We start from the raw sequence: 16,401 nt of genomic DNA, 5'->3' as shown, positions 1-16,401 counted from the left end.
CCTTAACACATTTCAATGAATATCGCTTCCCTCTCCCAAAGGGGCTACCTTACGAAGCTATAAGCTTTCAATAAGGCTGCAGCAATTTCTTGAAAGAGTTTCTGACTTCTCTGTTTCAGCCTTCAGGGAGAGCAGTCTATCGTTTTGACTATCTTCAAAAATAAGGGAACTTCAACACATGAAAATAGATTTTCATTTTTGAAAAGTAATCAAAAGTCCATTGGAAGGAAGTCTGGAGACTGAGAGGTGGTGAAGCTCAGTAATACTGCTTTTCTTTAAAAATAAGTTGTAAGTTGAACACAAAGGGGTGACTTCTAAGCACCTTTGAAATTGGATCTGGAGACAATTTTCAAGAAGAATCACGAAAATGATTTGTTGAAGTAAGCGTAATGACTCCCAACTACTTCGAAAGGAGAAAAGATCGGTCTTTGCATATTTAGACATTTCATACTTAAATATTCTAATATTTATACAACCATTCGGAGATGGAAATATGTAGCAAAATGTAAAATGTGCATACCCTCTGTCCGTTGAAGTCATTGCCCTTCAAAGACATCATCCTGCAGATAAAAGGAGTAAACAAAAGTACCTATGGAACACGATTCGTCACCGGGTTCCAACTCATGAACTGCGAGATTATGACCTGAGCCGAAGTTGGAAGCTTCACCAACTGAGTCACCCAGGCACCCCCTGAGACTGAATTTCCTCCTGAAGAAAGCAAGCTATTCCCCATGACTGACGAGGAAGAGTAGAATAAAGAGAGTGGCGGTACAATGGCCTCGTTCTTACCATTCCTAACGTAGCTATTAGGGTTAAGACAGGTAGTTCCCTAGAAGGAATTTAAGAGGGAGAGCTAGTCACAGAGGCATTGAAAGAGCCGCAAGAGGAACCAGGGGAAAAGGAACAACCCAAAGATTTCCAAGCACTGCCACCCCCAGGGCTAGCAAACCACTGGACAGGAGCTGTCCAAACGGTTACCCAATGAGCTGTTTGCCCGAGGCCGCAGAAGCAGAGTCACAGAAGAGACGGAGCCCCCTCCAGAGATCAGAGCCAGCTTGTCAGTGTGAAATCTGTGCAGCCACACAGAACACTGCACTCAGGAGGGCCCCCAGGGTGCACCTGGTGCGATTCTCTGCCGCCATCTTGAAATTTTTAAGAACTTTGGAACAAGAGATCTGTTTTGGAACAAGAGATCTGATATTCACGTTGCACTGGGCCCCATAATCTCCAGGGACTCTGCCCAAAGCAGAGGGAGACTAAGATAATATACCCAGGTGGTCCCATTCTCCCCCCCCCTTCAGTCTCCCATTAGCTTAACTTAAATGGACGCTCTTGGGGAAACTGAGGTACAGTTTGGAGAGATCGGTCCCAAGAAGGAAGGCATGGCTGGGGAACAGGGGAAAAAAGACCTGAGAGCTCACAGGAAAAGAGCAGGCACAGCAAGTATATACATGTTATCATGGACAGATGTTCATTTATATTAAGGATTTAAAAAGTTATAGAACACGGAACAGGTTGTTTATATGCGTATATATTCACATCCATTTTGAACACTCAGGAGGTATTACACACCAAGGTGTTTAAAACAGTGGTAGGTGAGGACAAATATGGGCTATTTTTCATACTTTTTGTATAACTATATTTTCTGTTATTTCATATATCTATGTGTGGATTTTCATATATCTCTATACAATTTATGTATACCTATATATGTATTTCATATATAGTATATGATATTACAATACATAAAATAGCTTTATTTTATTTTTTTTAATTTAAAAATATACAGAGAGGAGGGCCTGCTTGTGGAATGAACAATCCTATCTTTTCATCACTGGGGGGAAGCCAGAACGGAAACATAGCTATAAATCCACTCTTGTCCAACACGGCAGGGAGCCAGAGTAGAGTGAGCATGGGTGACCCGGAGCCCGCTGGGGAAGATCTGAAATGTAGTCGCCGTACACAGGTGAAGGTCAAAGATTTCAAGCTGGAGATGAGGAAATGTAAGCAGTAAGTACAGGCAACTCCCTCCAAGACAGAGCAGTGGAAGGAAACAACGGAATGGCATTTTCACAGGGTACCACGGAAGGCTGCGGAGAGAGGGGTATAGCTTCACACCTGGCAGCCAGGGCTGATGCCACCCGGACATTGGGACTCCCCCAGAGTCCTTTCTGGGGTGGGTCTGGGGAACGGGACCATTTCTCTTGTAGAGCAGCGGGTCCTCATATTTTCATTTTTCTTCTGAAAGCCCTGCTGGTAACGGTGGTTGTTTGGGAAGACCAGGGCCGTATGGGAATGTGACAAGGGCCACACCTCAGCCAGCCTTCCACCTCCCGCATCCTCTCCTTTTGTACCTGTGTTTGCTTATGGTTTGTTTTAATTTTGTTTGAAATCAGGACACTTACAGATATTCTGATTTCCCATGAGCTGGTGCGTGCTCAGTAGAAAAATAGAGCAGGACTTCGATTTTTAAAACTATCTAATCAGAGGCGCCTGGATGGCTCAGTCGGTTAAGTGTCCGACTCTTGATCTCAGCTCAGGTCATGATCTCACAGTTTGTGGGATCCAGCCCCTCACTGGGCTCTGTGCTGAGAGCACAGAGCCTGCTTGGGATTCTCTCTCCCTCTCTCTCTGCCCCTTCCCTGCTCACGTGCGCTCTCTCTCCCTCTCTCTCTGCCCCTTCCCTGCTCATATGCGCTCTCTCTCTCTCTCAAAATAAATAAATAAACTTAAAAAAAAATTTTTTTTGAATGGTTTATCTATTTTTGAGAGCGAGAGAGACAGAGCATGAGCAGGGGAGGGGCAGAGAGAGAGAGGGAGACACAGAACCCGAAGCAGGCTCCAGGCTCCGAGCTGTCATCATAGAGCCCGACGCGGGGCTCAAACCCACAAACTGCGAGATCATGACCCGAGCTGAAGTTGGACACTCAACCGACTGAGCCACCCAGGCGCCCCTAAATAAACTTTTTTAAAAAACTCTCTAATCAGTACCATACAAAGTAGATGACTTACATATTGGTTGTTTTTTTGGAAAGATAAAAATAAGAAAAGGAAAGCCACCAATGCTTTCCTGCTGAATAAATGACTCTGTAAAAAGTTAATTTAGATTTAAAGCCACTCCATTTAAGGAATAATTTCTCAAGATGCTGACCTTGGAGTCACTCACTCTCGGTTTTTAAGGTGATTGAATTTTCATACAGATAGTTGACTATGCCACGTTTTTATAATGCTTCAAAAACCCACTTGAGATACAAACCCCTTTTCTCTTTCTCCAAAATAATAATAATAATAACAATACCCAGAGAAATGTTGCCTTGATAGGGAGTAGATGATGCTCTGTGGTAAATATTGTTAAAGCAGTCTTAAAAAGGAATGGCTTATGCTGAATGTTTTTCCTTCTTAGCAAAGAAACTAAGAACCTAGGAAGGAAAACCCTTCAAAGTTCTCTGTGTATTAATCCCCCCAGTGGCAACTTCTGTAATTCAGCAAGGAAATTCTTTGGCATCAGGATCAGACGGTAGAGTGCTGCTTCGGTTAATTTTATACTGCGATTTCCAGAAATACAATCCTAATCTGTGTTTACTCATTCTCCTCAGACATAATCATTAACCCTGCCCTCCTCTTTTTTTGTGAATGCACGTGTGGGTCCCACCAGGTATAACCCAGCTTTTTCCTTGATCACCATGTACCACATATATGTATCCCTCCCCTCTCAGAAGAGCTCTGTTTACCCAGCCTTATCACCTACCCACAGTCTGCTCAGTTGCAGGAGACTGTGTGACAAGGGGCCATAAACGTGACACTGTCCTTGAAAGATACCAGTAAAATTTTACATGATTATCCTGACTGAGATGGGGGGGGGGGGGAGAGACTCTTAAAGAGGAGTCAGATTATTTTCTTTTGTCAGAGGTTAAATAGATAATTAATTTGCATCTGTGCCTTTCCACAGCCATTTTACACCTGTCTGACAGAATAAATTACAAACCGTGAAAAAGAAACAGTTCCCTTATTTGAACATTGCTGAATAAAATCTTTGAGAGAGTTCACCTTTTTAAATGATTTCAAAATCATAAGCATCAGGTTCTTGTTTCCATCATCGTCAAGCCTCAACTCAGTTTGATCCATGAAGCGGTGAGTGCCTCCTCCAGGTGCTGGGTACTTTGAGAGGTCAAGATAAACATAGACTCTGGAGTTCTTCACCTGCCAGCAATGCAAGGCAGAGGAAAGGGCTGCGGAAGACTCGGCAGAAGAAGTTATAAGGAATAAGCTACTATTAATAGGGTGTTCGGAGAAGGTCTGTACAAGGGTCTTTTGAGTCTTGGTCTAATCCTTGAAATATGGGTTCAACGTCAACATATAGAAATGGCAGGGGAAAGAGGCAGATGGGCGGATAAGTAAAGGGGAAAGAGAGTGGGGCCAGGTAGGAGACTTGAAATTACATGAAACATGTTTTGAATTCAACTCTTCAGGCAGAAGAGTGCAGAACATTCTTAAACATGGAGACTTGGTGTGGTAATAGCTGGGTTTGAGAAGGCAATCTCCAAGGGCAGTCTGGGGGATGGAGTGTAGTCAGAGAAACCAGTGAGGAGAACTCTGGTGGTAAAGGAACAGAAGAGTAGGGTCTGGACGAAGGCAGCAGGAATAGGAAATAGAGAAGCAGGAATAGACAGGAGGGAAGGAGATTCTTTTTTTTTTTTTTTTTAATATTTATTTATTTTTGAGAGAGAGAGACAGAGACAGAGACAGAGCATAAGCCAAGGAGGGGCAGAGAGAGGGGGAGACACAGAATCCAAAGCAGGCTCCAGGCTCTGAGCTGTTAGCACAGAGCCCGACGTGGGGCTCGAACTCATAAACCACGAGATCATGACATGAGCCGAAGTGGGACGCTTAACCGAGGGAGCCACCCAGGCGCCCCAGGAAGGAGACTGTTTAGAGCATGGTGATCAATTCAAGGTGCAAGAGAAAGGAGGAGAAAATGAAGATAATACTAAGATTTCAATGGTGATTTTTTTTTTGTTATGACATTATTAACAGAATTAGGAAAGATAAGAGGAGAAGGGGTTTTTGAAGAGGAGATAATTGGGCAGAGTTAAAAAAAATGAAAGAGTATCAATGGACATAAGAGTGGAAGTTGTCAATGGAGTTGAGAACAGGAAGTCGGAGCTCTGGAGAGAGAAAGGGCAGGGATGTAGATTCGGGGATGACTGTCATAAGGCAATTAGTTAAAATATGGAAATAATTAGGCATCTAAGCTTTCTCCACATTGAATCACATGGAATGGGAGAATGGGAGAAAAATGAGGACCATGAGAAGGATCCACTATAGAGAAAGAAAAACCAGAAAAATGTAGTAACCCAAAGGCCAAAGTAAGATCTTTTTTTTTTTTTTCTTTTTATTGCCAGCGTGTCAGGGCTTGAGATGTGAGCGAGAGGGAAGAGAGCAAAAGCAATCGGTATAAAAATTCCTTTGTCAGAAGTTTAGTAGTGCAAGGAGAGAGGTGGTCAGTAGCCAGAAGGCATATCAGGTTTGAGAGAAGGTGTTTTTGTCATAGGAGAATTCCATAAATAAGATTCACTGATGGTGCATGAGAGAGAAGCAAGGACCTAGGATATACTCTTGCCCGAGGTGTGGTCAGGTGCTACCATGGGGGGGGGGGGGGTCATTAAAACCAGTGGTCCCACTTGCAAGGACGTCTAAGCTTTAGCTAGGCTAAATTCCTACAAAGAGAAGCAAGAGAGAGCAAGAACCTTGCAAAGCTCTAAAACAGTGCTGGAGGACTTGAACAAGATTTTAGATCCCCAAACACCAAAAGGATGGAAGGGGATAAAACCTAGGCTGCACATAAAGGGTCTTGCTTGGAGGAGGAGGAAAATCTCAGGAGCCTCTGGAGAAGGAGCCATCAGCTAGAGTGTGTTGGGGAGTGGAGCCAGCTGAAGTTACAAAAGGCTTGTACTGGCCCCGAGGGGGAGTGTGATAAGAAATCAGATGAATAACAGCGTTTCTAAGCGGCATGGAGGGTGCAGCTGAGATTAGAGAACATTGATTTGTAGTGCATCCATTTATATATAAAAATTGTACCATGTACATGAGTACTGGCTATCTAGCCAAGAGCTAATGCACACATACAATATTTTATCTCCAGTAATGGTACTTAAATTTTTTTAGTAAACTCCAACAGTCAAACACAATTTTAACTTGACCTCCTTCCTGATGCGGGTGCATTTACTGAACACCGCCTCGTTGCCTTTGACTCACTCAGCATTTCTTGTTAGTTTTTAAAAACCAAAAAGAATTGATTTGTTTTCCTAGGCAGTTCTGAAATCACCCCAATCATTAAGTTGTATTTAGGAGAAAAGGAAGAAAAAGAGTTTCTATCCGGAACATGCTTATATTTTTCGGCAAGAAAAATCATCTTTCAGAGATACATCCTTGGACTCCCTGAGCTAAAGGGGACCAATGCTATCTTTACAAATGATGCACAATGAACCGGGGAGCATTTTGGCTCCGAACGTTGGAGAGCACCTTCATTGTCGTGGTTCTGTGACACTCTGTGACACTTGTCAGACACCTACCTACCTCTGAGTCCTCTGCCCTCCTGTTGGGTTTGGCTGAAATCACACAGAAGAGAAGCAAGGCAAAGAGATGCCAGGGAGCAGATGGCAATTTCAAAAGCATTTTTCCCTGGGGGCAGAAAAAAGGTTACAAAGAATGGATTCTGCTCTTACCTAAATTAATTGAATAGGAAGCTCATGATCTACTGTACCTAAGACAAATGAGTTGGGGGCAGGGACCGTATTTGAGAGAAGGAAGATGTTTTCACGAGTACTTTCCATTTCTGTAACTCTCCTGTAGAATACTAACAAGCATTTATCAGTGAACCTTCACCGCAGACCCAAAATGACAGGCATTTCTTTGTATTGATGGCCCATTAGAGAAGGACCATTGGTTCCCAGGATGTCTGTCTCTAGACCACTGATATGAAACATTGATGCTCTGGCTGAAGAGGTCATGGAAGTCAATGGTAAGGCTATTGCCTTTGATTCCCATCCCCCAGAAATATCTGGTCTTCAATTCTGCGTTTTTAGCCTTCATAATGCCAGCAACCCCAATCTGTATTGCTGAACTCCAGCTCCGACCTCACTGCCCATATCTCATTCAAAAGATCCTCCTGGCATTTAGTGGGAGGAGATATTGTTCTGGTTTTCATGTGAGGCCATGAAACAAGCATTAAATCATAAAGCCTAATGGTGGCAGTCAATGAAAGAACCCACACCTCAGACCTAATTGGGACCAGAATTCAAAGTAGACAATGCAAGTTTCCTTTTCCTCTCTTTTCTTTATTCTACCCCCAGGCACTGCATTTTCCTGGCTCTGCCCTGTGAGCCTCAATATCTGAACAATAATTATTCTTGTTACGCTCTTACTGTTATCATCATTACAAGAAGAAGCAATGTCTGGCAATGCATGTAATATTTAGCGCCTTAGAGGTGATGTCTCATTTAATTGTCACACACCCTGTGGATGTATGCAGTTGTATACTAATGCATTTTCAATGTATTGCAAGTGCATACATGTCTATCCACACAAAAACTAGGTCTATGTCATTAACTTCCTGCCCTTCAACTTTATAAGTTGGTGTTTAAAGCTGGAAAGTGATTTTGTATTTCAGCCAAGGGATACCGAGGAATGCCTTAGAAAGCGACAAATAAGAAGCATGTATCATTCTTCTCAACCCATTTCTGTCCTTTTGGATACATCTTAACTTCCCTCTTGCTTTATTCTTTCATGACACCAACCAATATTGGCCATGGAGTGGCCGATTCCAGACCTTCCCTCATGTCTACACATCTCTCTTGTTACTTGCTGCCAATAGAAGGAACATGATTGTCATCTGCTTTGAATGATCAATCAGTAATCCATTTTCCATTTTGAATGGGAGTCTTTTGATCATGCAGTGTACATAAAAAGGATACATTCATATTGGAAGAGGTTAGAGTCTTCAGAATCTATAGATGTCAATTCAACCCGTCATAGTCCTAGTCCTCCAGCCCCCTTGTAACTCACTCTGGACATCGGATTCTGGACTATTCTTGACTGAGACACAATTATCATGTCTGAGAAGGGGTCAGGCCCCCACTTTATCATTCCTGATGTTAATGTATTCCAGATGTTAAAAGGGGAGAAAAAAGGATGCTTGCTTAAGTGACATATGGTCACCTTTGTTTTGACAAAAAGGGGAACTCCATTTCATTGGAAGGGGAAGGAGTATTTCGAGTCCTAGGATCAGACCTTAATGCCCTTGCAACTGAGTAGGACACAAGAAAGGAAGCCCATTCTAGGGAGGCATTTCCACCTTAAAGGAGCCCTCAAAGGGTACAAGTGGGTAATAGTATCTATCATCCTGATATTAATAGGTCAGCAAGATGTAGAATTTTATCTCACTCCAGAGCCCATATCTTTAACCAGTATTCTACACTGCCTGCTTCTTATGCATCCCCCCTCTCCTCCATGAAAGAATGATTGCTGGTAAAGAGCTCATTGTGTTGTGCTTTGAAAAGTTCCAATCAGTAAGAACAGCCAAACTGGGTTCCCCAGTGTGTCTAAACCTATGTAGTATCATTGGAAACACACCAGACAGACAGACCTGGACCTGCCACATGCCGTTGTGTAAACCATGCACTCAGCCTCAGATCACAGATTTCCACATCTATAGCCAAAGGATAATAGAGCTCGTGTCAGATTTTTGGTTCAAGGAGCCCCTAAAATCAGGGTTCAGTAAACTGTGTATTTCTATACAAATATTAGAGGCTTTTCATTATCCCAATTATCCCTCCAGTACTAATACTGTTCTCTCCTGATGGTTTTTTCAAATGCACACTTTATCATGAAGAATGTGTCATCCGGTATCCCAAAGTAACGTTGGAGGCACTCAATAATTCATGGTTTATATTGCCCTGCTATGAGATTCTGGGGGACGCATGGTATAATGCAAAGCAAACTGAACTAAGAAATGGAAGACAGGGATTTTGATCTGGCTCTACCCCTCACAACCCAGCTTCAATTTTCCCATCTATCAAGCAGAAAGGATAACATTCTATTTTGTGAGGGTCAAATGAGATTTTTTTTAATGCAAGTGTTTTGTAAACTTGGACACTACATAAATGCAAATTATTGCTATCAATTCTCTTATGATACTGGAATCTGTACTTTCTGGCACAAAAAAAGCATTAAGTTTTCTTATGCTCATTCTCATTAGCATCTGATTGAAACAAACAACATATTTGCTATTAATAAACCTGCTTATTTTTTATTTTCTGTTGTAGTGACAAGTGAAAGTTATAGGATAAATTGTCCATGACCCTTTTGACCTGCCAAAATGGATAAAAGTATTTGAAAACAATAGTATTGGAAGGTCAATTTCCCACTCTTGACTGAAAAAAAAAATTCTTCCATACAGAACATGAGAGGGGCACCTGGGTGGCTCAGTCAGTTAAGCATCTGGCTTTGGCTCAAGTCATGATCTCACGGTTCGTGAGTTCGAGCCCCACATCGGGCTCTGTGCTGACAGCTCAGAGCCTGGGACCTGCTTTGGATTCAGTGTTTCCCTCTCTCTCTGCCCCTCCTCCACTCATGCTCTGTCTCTCTCTCAAAAAATTAATAAACATGAAAAAATATGAGAAAGGGTATCAGTGAAACATTCTCTTGCATTTTTATCTAGGCATCCTATCATAGCCTACCAGAGCCAGAAAACACCCAAACATGCTAATTAAAAGAAGAAAAGAAAGAAAGAAAGAAAGAGAAAACAGAAAGGAAAGAAAAGAAAAAGAAACAGAAAGAAAGAAAGAAAGAAAGAGAGATAAAGAAAAGAAAAGAAAAGAAAAGAAAAGAAAAGAAAAGAAAAGAAAAAAGAAAAGAAAAGAAAAGAAGCAAAACCCCAAAGTCAACTACAGCCATGAGATATTAAATCCTGTGTTCAAGGTTATGAGCGCAGCTTTGTCAGAGCAGAGTCGGAACCAGAACCCTCCCATCCCCTGGTTCTCTATCCAGTATTTTTCTCATCATGGCTCATTACTCCTGAACAACTACACAAGCCAATTTAGGTGATTATAGCAGATTTTTTCTTGAAACATAGTGGAAACCATGTGATATAAAACCCTTGTTGGTAAAGAAAGTCATTTATTCTAGCCATGAAGCAGGCTTCTTTTCCCCCCTGTAAAGCCATGGAGCACATAAGCAAATTTCATTTCAGATGATTTTCTTTTTTAATATAAAGACTCCCTCGTCAAAAGCAAGTGCTGGGAAGGGGTTGGAAACCAAACTTATTTATACAATAGACACTTATCCAAGAAAATGGGCTGCAGAAAAATTAGCATGTCTTGAATGATGTTATTCTTGAAATGTCAATCAGTCATTACAGTATTTGCTTTTCTCATGGTATTCTCAAAATGGATTATTGTCCCTGAATTTTTAATAACAATTTAGTGGTTCAAAATACTGACAGTGATGTATGACGACAGCTTAGAAAAAGTGCTCTGGCTTTCTATATTGCATAAACAGAACACAATTGTATCTCTCCAGCCAGTGTCAGAATCATTCTCAACGAAGATAATGTTGGAGTCATCTGCCAAGAGAAGGTCAAAAACATATACAGAAAATAAATCATGACAAACATGGAATTGGGTAAAGGTTAAGGATCTAAAGACAAACACATACTTGAAAGCACAAATCAGCTCTTATAGAATAATAATTTAGGCAACCCTACCTCTATACTCCTAAATAGCTGGCTTAGTTGCTACATATATTCCCAGAAATATTGAAATATTCAATGGGACAATGATGAAAAATGTAACTGGTAGAGATTTTAGAAACTTTTAGCTCCATTAGAGCTTTCTTTATTCTGTACAGTGCCCCAAGACTAGCTATTCACCTGCTTCTCTGCACTACAGACATCCAACAGAGAAATGAGTGGATTCCAGAAATGTCATGCCAGTGACATTCTAAGAATTGTTGGATAACTTGGTCATAGCCTTGTGGGTAGTGGGCAGGACAAGAAGAGTTAGCTCATAAGCAATGGCTTCAGACCACGAGTCCTGGAGGCAGTGCAAGAGCCTCAAAGCTCAATGAGCTGTCGCACTGGCTTGTCGTCCCAGCATCCATTCAGAGGGTCTCAGCAGTCTACAGTCGCTGGCTCGTGCAAAGCCAGCACCGTGAATAAAAAGGCTCCATTTGTATGTTCATAGACAAAAGGAAACTTCAGGAATCCTATTCACCGGGAAGTATTACATGAGCACAGTGGAGCTGTGCCTCAATCAACACAGAGGCTAAAGCCAAAGTGTTCTTTCCATTGCTTTCTATGGCTCTTTTCTGATGGAATTAATATTTATAAAACCAATGTGTCCCAGAGGAAAGCCCTACAGAAATAAAAAGTTGCGACAAAGAAAGGACTAGAAGAACTTTAGGCACTCTAGTCCTTTAATACGGCCCTAATCACACACAGCTTGGAGTGATAATTAATGTGTAGATCCAACTTCACCATTAAACTGTGGATTCGTTGAAGCTAAGACAGTTGCTGTTCATCTGCACACCTCACCCAGAGCATCCCGCTGCTTTGCACATGAGATATGCTCAATTCACACACGCTGATCTGTTGATTGTAAGCTACATGTGAGTAGGAACTATGTCTTGTTCTCCATTAGAACCCATAGCTAACCCAGGACCGAGTACAAACTGGGTGCTCTACAAATGTTTATTGAACAAATAAATGAGTGAATGCCAAACTGACTCCAAGCTACCCTGCTTCAGCCCACCCCAAATAATTCCTCTATATGAAATTCTGTAGGCTCAATAAATTTAACCTATTTTCATGAGGCCAGGCCTCAAAGATCTACCCTAGCAGACTTCTCCACCTCACATGTAGCTGCTCTATCTATGCGTGGGGGGAAATAAACTCTCAATTGCACAATGGAGCTAATTTTCCTCTGTGTCTTAATTCTAAAATCTTAATCCAAGCTAATGCTGGATTGTTTTGATTTTTTTAACATTTTATTTATTTATTTTTGAGAGAGAGAGAGAGAGAGAGAGAGACAGAGCACAACTCGGGGAGGGGTAGAGAGAGAAGGAGACACAGAAACCTAAGCAGGCTTCAGGATCTGAGGGGTCAGGACGGAGCCCTATGCGGGGCTCGAACCCATGAACCATGAGATCAAGACTGGAGCTGAAGTCCAGCGCTTAACTGACTGAGCCACCCAGGCGCCCCTAAGGTTGGCTTGTTTTAAATAAATAAAGACAGAGGTGTTTAACATCAAAGGGAAGCTGTTCTCTTCAACCACACCTGTATCCTATTCTTTGAAGCTACTTTTATACACACAAAAATGAACAGCCACCATAAGATTCCATGTGAGCATAATTCAACTACAACTTTCTTGAAATAAAACACACGGCTGAAGAAGGTGACCAACATTAACCATCAGAGTGCTCACTCCCAACCTCGAGAAACCCAAAGGAAACAGTGGTGGTTCTGGCTCTGGAGCAGTTGCCCTGAAGCCCGAGGGAGGTCTCTTTCTAGGAGGAGTGCCACACCTCCGGCCTGCAGGAGCCAAGGACCTTTCAGAGAACCTAGCTGGTGAGCTGGCCCTAAAGTCCCCGGTTCACAAGCTGCTGCCCAAAGGTCACCGGTGTCTACAAGCCAATGGATGCGCTCAAGACGATACAGACAGAAGCCTAGCCTCTCTCCCAGAATTGCCCGGGAGGCAGGGACCCTCATTACTAGACCTCTCTCAGCTTAATACCACCAGCAGTACAGGCAGGAAGCACAGCTCTCAGGCTCCTCTTGCTCCACCTCTGCCTATGCACCTCAACAAAGCCCCAGTCTTAGGACAGAGAGAAACCCATGTCGCCCACACCCGGACGCAGGCTGCACCCTGGTCGAGAGGGACCTCCTGCTCCAACCCTGTCAAAACCACCTCTGTCCCCTGTGAATATCAGAATGGGACCACGTGGCCAGTGTCTGGCTTCTCCTCCCCCATCTCGCTGCCAGCCTCCTGGGGTCCCCAGTGGACCCTCCAGTCCCACCAAGGAAGGGGTGGGTCCCTGAGCTGCCACAGAGGCCACCTAGGGCCTTTCCCTCGCTATAGAGTAATCGGCTACCTCCCCCAGTCCAGGACTCTCGCAGTCAGGGAGTACCACGCCCACTCCCTCACCCATGATCCTAAATGGTTCCAGAGATGCTCTGCCTTCCCCACTGCCACGCCGAATGCATGGGTCAGAACCCCTGAGCCCAGGCAAGCCCCCACCACGCCTCCCACAAGGACGCCAGCTGGGCCAGCCCCGCCTCCTCCATCACCACCACCACTGAGGAATGGCCACAGCGATTCTATTGCCACTGTCGTTCTTTCTTGGATGACTTTGACTCAAAGTATTCTTCCCATCTAGTGGAAGACTTTCCTGCTCCAGAAGAATATAAAGACTTTCAGAGAACATATCCCAGCAAAACAAACCCAGCTGCCCATAGAGCCTCGCCTCTGCCACCCATTCTCAGGGGAAGAATGGCTTGGTCCTGTTCCTCAGGAGGAGAATGGACCTTCCCCTCCTCTGCCCAAATGGTCCCTTCCATTCCCTTGAAACCTGCATGTCAGCTCCTGACTGGGTGCTTCTCCAGTGCAACCCACCCCTAGACAGCAAGCGTCCTCCCCATTCACCTCCACCTATGCATTCTGCCTCTACACATGGTAATCGGACTCTTTATATTTGAAGACAGTAGGATCTCAAACCCTGCATGCATCCCTCCTCTTGCAAGCCCTGCTAGCCAACTCGGGGGAAAGCTTCCATGTCTCCTGCTTTCTTCTTGAGGAAAGGTGCCTCGTTGTGATGAATGAATGAACTTGTTGGCGCAGGGTGGAGAATGTTACTCCTACCTTCTCCTACCCACAGTGGCGGGAGCTTGGGGGGTATATTCTATTTCATCATTTAGGAGGTTGGGAAGGCCAGAACTTTTGGAGGGGGGTACATTGTTAGTGAAATAGGAAAGGTATTTGCAGAGAAGCGATCTGTTTTAAAGGTCAAGTTTCAAGAAAGGGCAAAGAAACGGGCCTGCTTTCTTTTTAGGGTATTTTGGTTTTCTCTCAGCCCACCCCACGCCACCCCCCAAGGGAGAAGTTGGATATTATAAACACTAAATACTAATCAGTTGAACTAAACCTCTAATAAAAAGAGAGGGTAGAAAAAATTGCGGATTCTTTTTTTTTTTTTAAGACACAGTTATTTGGTGAGGGGGAGAAGGGGGTATCAGATGCTCCTTCACTTAAATTCCCACTCGGAAAACAGGTAGTGAATGCCCGCTGGACATGTTTGTGTCGGTCAATTCCCTGACCAAAATAGTCTACGAGAGTTTTAAACTAGGATAAAACACAGTCAACAACCCAATGGTACACGTTAATTACCCGTAATACCGTTGTCTCTCAAAGAACCCGCAAAGGTTCAAAATGGCACAGGAGTGACTGAAGGATCTCCCCGCTCCTGGATTCCTTGCCTCTCTGGCAGTCAGAGTGGCTCCCCAAGTCCTATAGGTGTGGAGGATCTGCTGATGGAGTTCTTTCTCCAGGTAGTCGGCATGGTCTTCTCAGCAGCCGGTTCCAAACGAGACACCAAATAAAGGTTTCTTCCAAGTCCATGGTATCATCTCCCAAAACCCAGGGCCCTGCAAGGTCCCTTGGGAATAAGTATCTGTAGGGAGAAGAAAGAGCAGTGCCTCTTCCTCTGGCGTGACTGGCAACTTTTGCTCTTATCTCTGAGTCTCTCAATGATCACGATCACGATCGCGCCTGGGCAAAATCATCTGAGCAGAGGGCAAAGTCTTGGTGTCTTCCCCAAGCAGCGCTCACCACTTTTTCATCCAGAGCTCTTTAATTCTGAAAGCGGTTCAGATGACTGCCTACCTTAAGCCGCCTGATCACTACAAAAACAGCATCTCTCTCCTCCCCAGTGCTTACACTTGCATTGGGCTATGCAGGCAGATTAAGAGCGGGTGCTAAGAAACAATGATCACTTTAGATTTTCCTGAATTTTGATTATAAATTTGAAACTCAATACTCGCTGTAACTTTTTAAGGGGTGCATGTGGAAGGCGAACACTTTTAGCAAACAGAGGCCATGACCCTTATCTGTTTGCATAATGCTGATCACACTGTTAACTGGGTGCCCATAATCAATCAAATTCTAAAACACATGAATTCTCTTCTAGTCAGCAATACTTTCTTCTTAAGATTTCAGGCTATGACAGACACAGCGTCTGGAGATGATAAACTGTGTGTGAGTCTGTCTCTGGACTATAACTATTTCAGAGTCTGCTAACAATACTTGCCAAGTTAGATGGGGTAGGGTGGAGAGTGGAAGCAAGTTGTACATTATCCTAATAGATTAAGAAAATATAATCCCATTTGGATCATTTCCTGGGCCTCCATCCAAACCATGAGATAGCTTTGCTAATCATTAAAATGTACAGGGAGAGGGTGGGCTTTTTTTTTTTTCATAACTATATTGCATTTCTAAAGGGCACTGTATTCATTTCCTTATGAGGGTAATCTAATCAGAAAAATAATTGATTCAAAGGATGATTGTTCTATAAACAAACTTGCCATTGTTTTAGACGGTAAGAGCAACCCTCATGCCATTTCGTATTTCTACCTTATACATGTGCACTAATGAATACTTATTTTCAGGAAATATCTTTAAATATTTTAATTGTTTCTTCACTACTTCAACAAATTTTGGTCACCCTGTAGGTAGGGTCAGGTTCATAAAGACAAGGGCAACTAAGGTTTGAAAAAGAGTAACTGATGTTTGGAAAAACTAGAAATGCAACTAAAAGTCAAGTGAACATGTTATATATGCCCTGAGCCAGCAGAATATAAACTGATTATCCATTAGCATAACATTAATTTATCATGCGTGCTCATTAAACAATAATAACAATATGGGGGTGATTCACCAAGATGCCCTTTGGGTTACTACATTATTTTCATTTCTTATTTATGTGTCAACAAGTCCTAGAGTCAATGACAAATAGGTGTGTTGGTTACATTACCAATGTCATACAAAGACTGTTACAGTTACAACGCGGAATCAAAACACCCATGCTTTCAGGCAAAAGAATTCTTAATAAACACATTTTGGTTGTTAATTTCTAGTAATCCTATTCATTCTGTATGAGGAATAATTACATTCAATGAATATCTATCTCTGCCTGCTAGCTTTCCTAAACTGTGCCAACACCTGGGCAAACCACTAAATTATGTTGTTTAAATATGTTTGTGAATTCATTATCCCAAATAAACGGTTACTATTTTAAGATTTAGATGAAGAACTATTTTATATCGCTGTTTCAAAAAAAGCTTTCTCCTGTTTA

General features: G+C 42.9%; 1 pseudogene; it reads left to right on the top strand.

The window, feature by feature from the left end:
* Positions 1–1,912: 1,912 nt before the first annotated feature.
* On the top strand, positions 1,913–14,402 carry LOC121014272 (WAS/WASL-interacting protein family member 2-like; annotated as a pseudogene).
* The last annotated feature ends 1,999 nt before the right edge of the window (positions 14,403–16,401 follow it).

Source organism: Herpailurus yagouaroundi, unplaced genomic scaffold, assembly GCF_014898765.1.
Source record: "Herpailurus yagouaroundi ecotype Mexico unplaced genomic scaffold, PumYag 202, whole genome shotgun sequence".
In the NCBI taxonomy this organism is placed as follows: domain Eukaryota; kingdom Metazoa; phylum Chordata; class Mammalia; order Carnivora; family Felidae; genus Herpailurus; species Herpailurus yagouaroundi.
Note: the sequence above shows the minus strand (reverse complement) of the source record. Positions and strands in the feature narration are given on the sequence as shown.